Source organism: Triturus cristatus, chromosome 12, assembly GCF_964204655.1.
Source record: "Triturus cristatus chromosome 12, aTriCri1.1, whole genome shotgun sequence".
Classification (NCBI taxonomy): Eukaryota; Metazoa; Chordata; class Amphibia; order Caudata; family Salamandridae; genus Triturus; species Triturus cristatus.
This window is the reverse complement of record NC_140595.1, coordinates 278,413,379-278,425,585: the sequence shown is the minus strand read 5'-3', so window position 1 is coordinate 278,425,585 and position 12,207 is coordinate 278,413,379. Positions and strand designations below refer to the sequence as shown.

The following is a 12,207-nucleotide window of genomic DNA, read 5'->3' as shown; positions in this document are numbered from 1 at the left end:
TTAACTTAATAGTTGAATAGTACATCAATCACACGGAGTATGTCAATAATGACCGACCTGGCGATGTTAATAAAAAGAACACAAGTTTGTCAACCAGACGTCAGAGCCAACAAAGCAGGCGGAAATCTCGTGACATGAGAAACACGCCAGACCATGGAGATGTGGATCTGTTTTGAAAAAGCTCGCAGATGCTGTAGAAACTTTTTTACAGCAAACAAATGATGGACGGAATGCTGACAATGCAAACATTCTCCCCCAGTCAAAAGATCTGGGTTAAATCCATTGTTCTTTTGCCCACTACGCCACCCCAATTTGGACCCAGCCATATGCAAATCAGTCTCATGGGAACAGTCCAGACCGAACTGCCAGGCCAGGTCCTCCCTGGACCGGAAACAAGCATCCTGGGACCGGTTTCAGGGTATGTCACCCTTCTTCAGCCAGGCTAGCTTGAATCCAAATGAAACTCTTTTAAGCACCAACATCACTTAAACTACAGACATCGACTTCACTCTGAAATGCCTCAAAAGTCAAGGTTTGGAAGCCTGAATTTGTCACTAAAACAGTAGACATCTACTAGTAGATGGTCCAGCAAGCAAACACCACTGAACACACAAGCCAGCAGTAGAGTTGTGTACATGAACTAGCAGGGAGATGCACTAACGTATATGTGTGATGTACCAGCGTCATTTAACAACCAGATCTCTATTCCATCAATTAATGAGTGACAGAGTGAGTCATCAACATGCAAATGTCACTCACAAGATCTGCAGAGAACGCAAGGTCCTGAGTGCAGGTGCCTCAACACACAAACCCCTGCAGTGGCCGATGATAACACGACCCGAAACTATCCCGTGTGATAGTGTCACTCAACCAACTCTGCATGACCCTAACGGAGGGATACAAATAAAATCGGATTGTGTTATTATGGAATATGGGATGGGATGTCATAATTCCAGTAGACAGTAGGGATGACATTAACATATTGGTCTGTGGGTAACCATGTTTACTATACAGTCCCCAGTGCACCTCTATGTAATAATGGATTAAGGCCCTCTGGGTGCCTGGCTAGAGGTGCCTGGATATGATGATTGCGATAAAGTGTCCTGGATCATAAAACACGGACCCGCCATCACATGAATAATATGTGGGCCTCGGACTCATGGTCACATATGGCTTCTAGACAATAGCATCATAAAGACCAGTGATTAATAATACAGCAACGCCTGGCTTGCAATAACAGGGGACCTCAGTGAGATGGTCATTTAAAGGGCCTGGTATTTTTCATGGCCAGCAGCTTCTGCTATGATGCATGACCCGGGTGGAAGAGGGTTCCTTGCTAATGCCACATCCGTTGTGTTTCCAGAGAGGAGTACCAAGCACATGCCACGGGAGGGGGGCGCAGTGGTCTGTGGATGCAGAGACGGTGACACCAACACAAGGCACCTTACAATGCCATCCGCTGCTCTCCCTCCAGCAGCCTCACACCACCCATCTACCTCATGCCGCTGGTGGGACCACAACCCTGGAAGCAGCGCACCCACCACCGCTCCACTCCTTCCAATGCTGTGCAACTATCTCAGACTCGGCTCACTCGGCAGCAGGACCGGTACACAACAAGGGGCGGGGCAATATCTGTTATTTATGTATCCACGAACCTTTGTCAGTCTCGTCAAATAAATAAAAATATCAGCTCTCACATTTTCTCCTAATTTCGCAGCCGGTTTGGTAAAAAACACGGCCATTTTACAAATCTGCAGATCTCGTGATTTTTTTGCAAATTGCAAAATCCTGGAGGGTCTGACTAGGGGGACGTTTAACTACGTGTTTTATAAATACATAATGTACTGTTTAATTTTTAGAGGTGTTTTATCTGTGCTGTACAATGTGCAAAATATTATGGCACTACCAAACGCCCTGCCTAAATGTAACTTCTACGTATGATGTCGCAAGGCCGTTCTTTTGAACACAATCTACTAAACTACATTTTTAAGCGTACATTTCAGTCCTGTAAAATGATACATCTGGGGCCACTGACATGTACCTATTTTAAGGTTGCAGACGGCACGATACGCACAATCGGGTCTTTTGCTACCGGAAAAAATGTTTTTCTCACTGTACCAAACCCTATTTTGCGATTCGGTAACCAATTATTGAATCGCAAAAATGGGTTAGCAATTCGCTATTCGGAAGGGACTTGTTTAGGGCATCCCTGCCAAATACCAAATCACATCGGTATGTAGGAATATTTTGTGAACGAAATGTGGCCACAAAACATTCGCATTTTACCAACTACTTCAAGTAGGTGGTAACCCATTTGCAAATGGAAAGAGGTCCCCAAGGGACCCCTTCCCCTTTGTGGATGCATGCAAAACCTTTTTTTAAGAGCAGGCAGTGGTCCCACAGACCACTACCTAATCTTAAAAAATGAAAAGAAAACTTATGTTTCTTTAAGGAAAACAGGCTGCATTAAAAAAAAGTACTTAAAAGCAATCATGGACATGGTGGTCTGCTGACCCCAGCAGGCCACCATCTTCGTGACTTTAGCAATTTCTAGGGGGTCGCCAATTGTGACCTACCTCATTTTATTAATGAGGTAGGTCGATTTGTGACCCCCTACGAATCGCTATATGAAACTCTTGAAGTTTCATACATTTGTAATGGCGATTACCTAATTGCGCTATGCTGAAAATCGCAATTAGATAATCACTATTACAAATGTTGACCGATGTGGCCCTTGGTTTGTAGCTGTATGCAAAGTCCCTTGGTATGTTCCTCCATATGGATGATGGGTGTCCAACATAGGTCTAAAAGGGTTGGATTCAACCCGGAATTTCTGGGTAACCACTATGTAAGTGATTTGCATTTACATTTATTGGACGTAAATGAATGCAGAACACCTGACTTGGATCCACTGCTTGGGGACCTGAGTCCCCAAGATACAGATGTGTCAGCCTGATGCTATTTGGTTGTGTAACTTGTTTGTGGTACTTTTCATCACTGGAATATGGGTGTACGGGTTAATGAACTTGCATGCTTTGCAGTGGGACTTTCTTTTATATTGTTATTGTACAGTTCTCACACATTATGATGATTGCTTCTTAGCACGATAAGAGAGAAAGGGAGATACAGTAGCCTTTGATTCAGTAGTGGCTGGTGAATTTTCAAAGTCGTTAGGCGGAAATTGTATATCTGTGTATAATGAGTGGGTCCACCCCCCGCAAGACAATTTTGGAAAAAATTCATTCAAGTAGTGGATTTTACACCACAAATTTACTGCCAATTGTTTAAAAAAGGGGATCCAAATGTGCCCAATCTAGCCAGTGTTTGCTGTTGGTTGCCTGTCCACCTCCCTCCCGTTGCTGCTTGCCCCACTGAACTTCATTGCACAAATCCCTTCTCCCCCGACTCGGCTTTTCACATTTGTTTGGTGCAGTTTTATATAGCGCCAACCCCACACAAAGGTAATGTAACACTTTACATTAGCACACGTTACTTTTTGGTGCATTTTTATTTAGCACCACCCCCACCGAAGGTATAGGAGCGCTTTACATTAGTACCAGTTACTTTAAACAGGGACACATTCATTTTTGTGGGTATGTTGAGATTAAGTGATTTGCCCAAAATCAAGCATGTAAAACCGACGTCGAAACTCGAGCCTGGTTTATCAGCTCCATGGTCGGCAGCTCTGGTCTTTATGCCACACCCTCTCCTAAAAGGATGCTATATAATCTCCCTATCATCGGCCTCAGTTCCACATTTTGTGATTACGGATAAATCACTTAATCTCTCTGTTTCTAAACACAGCAAACATTGGCAAAGCCAGCAAAGTGAAGGAGCCCAAAGCGTAGCCAGCGTGCCAGGTTCTACAATGACACGTGCTAGATGCCATGTGTGTAGCTACTGTGGGACTGAGAATAAGAGAAGGCAGGGTGAACCGCAGCAAGCCAAAACAAAACTTCACACAAAACTCACTCACCTATGCACTTATTCTCCCCGGGCCTGGTGACTGGACTGCAGTGGCCCAAGCTATTTCCCCCACACTGTAGAAGAACCTAGATGGATACTTCTGGACTACTCCCCCAGATCTCAGCCTGCCTATCATAACAAAATCAACAGGAGTTTCTGGGTCTTGGTGGAAGAGGCAGAGGGCACTGACACACCCACTCCTACCTTGTCTCAGAACGCCTGCCCTGTCCTCAGCAATTGAGATTAATGGAGGTCTTCTGACTCCTCCCAGGGCTATGTGAATAACGCCTAAAGTAAAAGTCTATTCCCTGCAATAGCACACACACCGCACCCACCAGTGTGTCTTCATTGCCCCTATTAATTTCTTCCAGGGCAAGGAAAACCTTGCCCAGCCAACACATGTGCAGGGCCAAAGACCATCCTCCCCAACCGATTAAAAATTAAAAGATTTATTCATCTTTGCCACCAAGCAGCAAGGACATTTTGTGCTGGCTGCCTTCAAACAATCAATCAATCGATCAATCGGGGGAATTGTAAGCGCGCTACTCACCCGTGGGGGTCTCAAGGCACAAGAAGGGGGGGGGGGGGTTGCAGCTCCGTTCAGTTGAAGGGCCAGCTCTTGAGAGTCTTCCTGAAGATGTTCAGGGTGGGAACGCATCTGATGTTGATCTGGAGTTCATTCCAGGTCTTGGCAACGATGTAGCAGAAAGCCCTTCCCCCTGTCCTGGCTTTGTGGATTCGCAGGGTTTTGTCGAGGGCGACAGATTCAAGGTTTCTTTTGGGTACGTGGAAGGAGATCCTCTCGTGTCGAGGAATGCCGATGACGAGTCTTGATTTGGTGTTCTGTATGGTCTGGAGTTTGTGGAGCATTGACTTGTTTTTCCCGGCGTAGATGACGTTTCCGTAGTACAGTCTGCTGGTTATGAGTGCGTGTGTGATGGTTTTCCTTGATTCTGGGGGGATCCATTTGAAGGTTTTTCGGAGGATGAGGAGGGTGTGTTTCTCCTCACCCTTTTGTTACTCCCCAGGGTGGCAGGGCGACGCCCAACTCCCCTCTTAACACCAGCCGTGCCTGCTTTGAATGACACAAGTAGATGGACATGATAGTCTCTTGTCCAAATTCCTGTCTAAGAGAAAGGTCTTCATCTCTTTTCTATATTTCCTAAAACCCCCACGCTAAGGAAAGGGGGTTGCATGAATTAGTTCCAAAGGATAATGAGCACCAGTCCATGTGCGGCAGGTAGCAGAAAATATTTGTTGAAGGCTGAAATTATGTGATACTGCCCAGACATACAATGTAGCACTTAGTGATTTTGGATGGCAAAGAAAGGAGGCATGTGAAAGGTATCCTACTGCTGTAAAAAAAAACACCTATTTTCTTTTCAAAATCTTATAAATATTAGCAAAAACTCAATAGGTCAATACGTCTGGCTGTAATTTGCTAACACACGGAGAACCAACCATGCACAAATGCAGTCTACCTTTAGAAACACATTCAAGCCAGTCCTGTTGGCTCTGACAATACTTCTTTTAGGTTTTACATAGTATTAACTGTCACAGTTTTAACTGTGTGTAAATTGTCATGGTTTTAAGTAATCTACAGTAAAATCTATCTGAATCCGAAATCTGCATCTAGATGTTTGCACGCCAAAACTGTTTTTTTTGTTACTGCATTATAATAGATGGCAAGTGATGCCATGAAAGGGGTTAGCCAGAAAATTAATATACCCCACTTTTAACCAAATCTTTAATGACACAAAGTGAATGAAGCAAGTAAAGCCAACCCCTCCTAGAATAGTTTCCTTGATACTTATATCCACCCATCTGTCTTTTTATCTTCCCATTCTTTTTCATCCTTTCTTCCATCCTTTCCTTCCTTTTAGCTTTCCATAATTTCCATCCATTCACTCTTCCATCCATCTATCATTTCATCTATTTGTCATCATCTCATCTGTCCATTGACCATTCCAACATCCGTCTACCCATCCTTTCTTCCGTTCACCTTTCTATCCCCGTTGCATCCTTCCATCCTAAATCCTATCATGCCACCAAGCATGCTTTCACCATGCCATCCATCCAGTTACCATCCATCCATCCATCCACCCATCCATCCACTATCTATCCATCCATCCATCAATCCATCTGCTATATTTTCATTATCCAGCCATCATCCATCCATCCATTCTTTGACAATTGCATTCATCCATTGACCATTCTACTCACACATTAATCAATCCATTCACTGCCCTATCCATTTTTTCCATCCTTGCTGCCATTCATCATTTTCTGGTTTTGTGCATTTTATCATTCATCCTATTACCTCACTGTGAGAGAGCCCCAGACATTCCTCTGCCCCCACCCCTCCCACACACCCGAGAAGGGACCTTACCCGGGGAGACCGGCCTCGCGTACTCCCACAGCATGGCTGCAACGTTCCGGACACCGGCCCCGCCCACTCGCGCTCAGACCCGGCCGGGCCGTGACACCGCCATGAGGAACCCGGAAGTGGGAAGGACTAAACCCGAATGTACTTCTCCATCACAGGTGAAAAGGGGCACCGAGACAAAAAACGGACGCACTTGTGCCGGAGAGGAGAAGGAGAGAAGCGAAGCGGAGAAGGAGCAGCGGGAGAAGGAGAGGAGCGGAACGAAGGAGAAGCAGCGGGACGAGGAGAAGGAGAGGAGCAGAACGGAGCAGGAGCGACGCTGAGCGAGCGAGGAGAGGCGGAGTAACGAAGAAGAAGAAGAAGCCCAGGACAAGACGTGGTGTGAGGACTGGTGGATCCCACAGGAGGAGGCTGGAGAGCGGCCGCAACCCGGGAGAGTTGCGGCGGGGCCGGTGAGTGGCTGAGATACGGGGAAGAACGGGACAGGGAGGTGGGTGGTAGAGGAGGGTAACGGGGAGGAGGGTGGTTACGGGGACAGTGATTTCTTTCCTCCTTTCTTTGTTTCGGTTCTCTTTCTTTGGTGTTTGCCCCTTCCTCAACTTTGCACCTTCCTGACAGAGCACTCCCAGGTTGCAAAGGAGTGCTCCGGTGGTCGGGTCTGACCTCTATATAACCGCATCAGTAATCCGTCTATACAAACCTTTGTGGGTTCTTTTTCCCCTCAAAAACCCTAACACCCGCATAGAAAACTTACGCCCTGCACTTCCCCTAAACACCCACCGGGTGTGGTGACGGACCTATGGTTGCCGATAGGCAAGACAGGCCAGAGTCCCTGACAGCTTCTTGTTTGTTTTTCTTGTCTCTCTCATGAGCCTCCCTGGGAAAACCACGCCGCCCATCCCAGAAACTCCGTTCACCGAAGAGGACAATCCAGACCCAGCGGAACGAGAAGGGACCCGAAGACCTCGCCAGGACTCCCTGAGACCCGCTCCGACCAGCACTCTTCCTACCTTGTCAATAAAAAAAACACCAGCTGGCTCATTATATACAGCCTCCGCGTCTGTTTGTCCGGTCCGCCGTCCCACACTCACCTTCATGCATTCTCAATTGATCCTTTCAACCTTCCACCACTACTTCATCCTTCCTTCCATCCATCATTCCACCAAATGATGTTTAACACTCCCTTTCATTCATCCTTTCACATTTCCGTCTATCTTTGAATTAATCTGTCCACCAATTTACCCTTTCACCATTCCTTTCTTTGTTAATTTCACTATGTCCTCCTTTTTAATGCTTCTTTCCTACCTCCCCTTCCTATCTTCTCCTCTTTCTCGATTTCCATTTTTATCGACCCTTCTTTCAATTCTCATCCTATTTTTAGGTCTCGGCTAGACAGTGCATGCGCTGTCTCCAAGTGACATGTTGTATATACTTTGTGGGCTTTAGCCTGCCAATAGGCTTCCTGTTTGCTGGCTCCATCTTTGCTCTCCCATTCTTTCTCCTCATTTGTCCATGTCATGCATATATCATGCCTCTTCCTGTCCCTAAGAGCATGGACCAATTACCTCTATTCATCCACAGCCTGGATTTTAAGATCTTTTTTCGGAACTACTTTTTTCTTTATTAAAGAGCACTTAACATGAGCACTTGTGTTTTCACTGGCTCCAAGCTACGTAAACATCCCTGTAAATCGTGTTCTTATCGAGTTACATTTGCTGCTCATTCAAAGAGTGAGATCAAACGTCCCAAACCCACTCCCGCTTCGCTCCTGAATACTGCGTGGTTGAGTGAAAACTCATTGCTATTTTATTTACTTTTTGCTTACTGAGACTTCTTCCGTTACGGAAGCTGCTGCTGTCACCATCAGGCTTCATTCAAAGACTAAGAAGAAACGTCAGATGCTGTTTTCACGCCTCAACCCACTTCCGCTTCGAAGCTTGTTTATGTTTGTGCCCTGTATGCTGTTAGGGCTGTTTGGAGATTAGAGTGGCATTCCCTTGTAAAAGCAAAAACTGTTTGTTTGCTGTATTAGGTGCACATTTGTTTCATGTAATGTCGGAGTCTTTCGCTGCTGTGTCTCAGGCGTATGGTTTAATATATCTGTGCAGTTTGCTCACTGCTCATATTACATTCTTGTGAAGTTGGGCTGCGCAGATGTCAATTCTTAGGTAGTGTTTTAAGTTTGTTCTCTTTAAAGTGGGGGCGTAAGGAATGCAGCTGTTCTGGCAATGCTCGATAGAGATTGGGAACACCATGGCTGCTTGGGCGCCATGAGTGAGAGTATTGTGCGGCTGCTCAGGCACCTTTTAAGCACTGTGTTGTATTGTTGGTGCTGTATAATTAATATTCACAGTAGCTGCCTCTGCTCCGCTGGATGGTGTTTGTTTGTGGCTACAGAATTACTGCCTATTATTCTTATAAACGGATGGGTTGGCGCCGCTCTCTTGTGTTTGGCTATTTGTGCATTGCAAAGCCAATTGCATTGCTTACGCAACATAAGCAAGCGAGACTGATTGGTGTTGCCAGTGCTTTTTGTTACCTGACTGTCAGGTGACAGATGAGTGCGTTCAACAAACATTCTTTACCCTGAAGCAACAGCCTCTCCTGAGGCATGATGGAGACCTTGCATGGTATAAAGGATCTTTCCTTAGGGTGCCTTTTAAAATCTGATCCAAGGCAAGGGACAGTCCCCTTTCTTCATGTTGAATATGTTTATAAAATGTTCTTATTTATTTTATTGGGCATTTTTCTGTAGCATTATTTGGAATAATGTCCATGTCCAGTGCTGGAAAAGAGGAAAAGCAAAACTTTAATCACCGTAATACAAGGCATAAGTAAAACAAGTACTAATAATGTGCCATAAGCAAGCACTGGCAAAGCCAATACGTGCTTGTGCACGCAAACACAGTCACTCATAATTGCTAGTTGCATGAGTATTAAGGCCAGACCATTACCTCTTTGGTAATGCCAGGTGTCCCAAGAATGAGCAGCATGAAACTACAGTACCAAAAACTTTTACTGGGGCCCTTTTCCAGGGAAGAGGTGCACACACTACTAAATGTTCGAGTCTGGCTCCGTCACAGCTTTAAGAGCCGTTTGGGACTTCAAACCAGAACCTAGCCCAGTTGTCTTGTAGCTTCTGTCTTTTTTCTGTGCCATTGTTTATTAGCCGTCTCCAAAAGTACCTGGATGAAGCTCAGGACAGGCTAGCCAGCGCTGTGAGAATTTTACAAATTGATAATCCCTATTAAATTTGGCCGCAGGCCAAGGTGCTGGTTTTACCCCAATGATGGGCAACACATAGCTGATGCTGCTGCTGTCTGTCATTCATGAGGTCTCGCCGAGAAGAGATAATCAGACAAGTTACGATGCCCCTGCTATTCAACATGGCTTTTTAAACAGTGACACTGACAATGCTAATAGCTCTCGGTTGGCTTTGCCAGCGCTTGTTTTCTTTCTTACATTTCTCTCCCTCACTCATTCATGCTGCTTTCTCTGTCCTTTCTCCTTGTTTGCACCAGTGCTTTCTCTATCTCTTTCACTATTACTCACCAGTCCTTAACCCCCACCCTCCTCGTATTCCATACATTTTTTTTTTATGTTTTATGATCTTTTGTCTGCAGACTTGCAACAAATACATGTGTTAGCTAATATCTTACCAGGTTGTTGGGTCCAGTGGCACTCTAGATGCCAAAATGGAGGTTCACAACACCACATACTCCATGTTATGTATGCAGTCGTCAATAACTGCCGGATTTGTAACCTACAGGTTGTTAAAAACTGTGCATTATGTTTTTTAGGTCGAGCCTGGGCAGCACATGTGCTGCTCTGTGAGGCATGCTGAATTAGAGTATGCACTTGACGCTCCTCCCACTCTCTGCCTATATTTTTCATTGGCTTGTGTCTTTGTCCTTTGTAAATGCTGGCTTCTGATTCGGTAATCGGCTTGTTAGTCCCTCCTTTGTACCGCCTTGTCTTCATTTGCAACCTCCCATGAGGACTGGCCCTTTTACTTCTGTCATTACACCGTCTGTGTTATGCAGTCTGTAAGCACTATTTCTTTAATGAGGTTTGTCTTACTGCAAGCACAACGTGCTTTGTAGCAACATGTAGTGCGCCTTGCTCGCTTTCACTTTCCAAGCAGCTGAGACAATGGCGGCAGCTTCTTTGGAATGTCATAGGTCTTGCATTTAAAAGAGTTTGAGCTATTGGCATTGTAAATGCCAATAGCTTACACTCTCGCAAATATGACACCCATTGCTTCTCAAATACTTTTTTTTGTCTACTATGTTTAGTTTGACTGAAAAGAAATATGTTTTAAAACAGACTTGAAAAGTTAAATTCCATCTAAAACTCATGAGAGCGTGAGCTTAAAGGGTGTCCACATGGTGGTCTAAGCTATGCTGGATCTTGGTAATCTTTGTGTAAATCAAGGTCTTCTTCCTTCAAGCTATTTAAGTCGTCTTTAATTGTTTTCTTTTTATTTGTTCATGTTTGTGAAAGGCCAATTTTATAGATTGAAAGCTGCTAGATTAAAAGACGTGCAAATACATGTCCTCAACAGAGTAGGTGCTATCCGGTTAGTTATACTGCAGCCGACCTGTGCTTCCATGCCTTGTCTTTTTATTTTATGTTATTTAAGCTTATAAAGTGCATTACTACCCTGAGGCATCTAAGCGCCGTAGCAGAATTAATGCATGTATCAGGAGAGGGTAAAAAGATGCACTACATCCTGAATAAACAGGTTTTTACGGCTTTCCTAAAAGCAAGGAGGATGGGTGCTGTCTTTATGCCAAGAGGAAGTAAGTTCCATGTTCTAGAGGATTCACGCACAATGCTATTGCCTCTCCATCGTGCAAGTTTGAATTTAGACTCTATTAATAATTGTGCCTTTCCTGACCGAAGATTTCTGGTAGGGGAATATTGTTTGAAACTCTGCTTCAAAAAATCAGGCCAGAGACCATGGACTGCCTTATATGCTAGGCATAAAGCCTTAAAATGGTAGTTTACAAAATAAAGCTGATGACTTTAGAAATTTGTAAATTAACACATCATCAGGGGTGTAGCTTAGAGGGTGGCTATTTGGGGTGCTACACCCCCCTTATAAATGTATTATTTAATAAGTAGTTGGGTTCTTAAGCTTTCAGTCTGGGGTGACCCTTAGCCCCCTCATGCGCTGCTTACCATATAATGATAAATGCAAAAACAACAGTTGATGGACAGAATGCAGAACAATGTCATACATTCACCCCAGTACAGAGATCTGGGCCTAAATCCATTGTTTTTTTGCTCAGCATGCCATTCCAGTTTGAACCCAGCCATATGCAAATCAGTCTTGACCCTGTGCCTCATGGGAACAGTTCAGCCCGAACTGCCAAGCCAGGTTCTCCCTGGACTGGAAACAAGCATCCTAGGACCGGTTACGGGGTTTCACCCCTCTTCAGCCAGGATAGCTTGATTCCAGTGGCATGAAGAGCACGGGACCCACGTCTGGGCATACCCATCCCACTCGGGTGACAAATGCAAAAACAACAGTAGATGGACAGAATGTAGAACAATGTCATACATTCACCCCAGTACAGAGATCTGGGCCTAAATCCATCGTTTTTTTGCTCAGCTTGCCATTCCAGTTTGAACCCAGCCATATGCAAATCAGTCTTGACCCTGTGCCTCATGGGAACAGTTCAGCCTGAACTGCCAAGCCAGGTCCTCCCTGGACTGGAAACAAGCATCCTAGGACCGGTTTTGGGGTTTCACCCCTCTTCAGCCAGGATAGCTTGATTCCAGTGGCATGAAGAGCACGGGACCCACGTCTGGGCATACCCATCCCACGTGGGTGACAAATGCAAAAACAA

At 45.0% G+C, this 12,207-nt stretch overlaps 1 long non-coding RNA gene across 3 annotated transcripts in view; it reads right to left on the bottom strand.

Moving 5' to 3' along the window:
• Positions 1-12,207, bottom strand: part of LOC146775854 (uncharacterized) — a 1,053,880-nt gene that overhangs the window by 892,631 nt on the left and 149,042 nt on the right. Inside the window, exon 3 of one of the 3 annotated variants that reach the window (XR_014972232.1) lies at positions 7,925-9,137. The exons of the other annotated variants lie outside the window; for them this stretch is intronic. This is a non-coding gene — a long non-coding RNA (uncharacterized LOC146775854). Of the gene's footprint in view, positions 1-7,924; positions 9,138-12,207 lie in introns of those variants that run through there. 3 annotated transcript variants of the gene reach the window in all.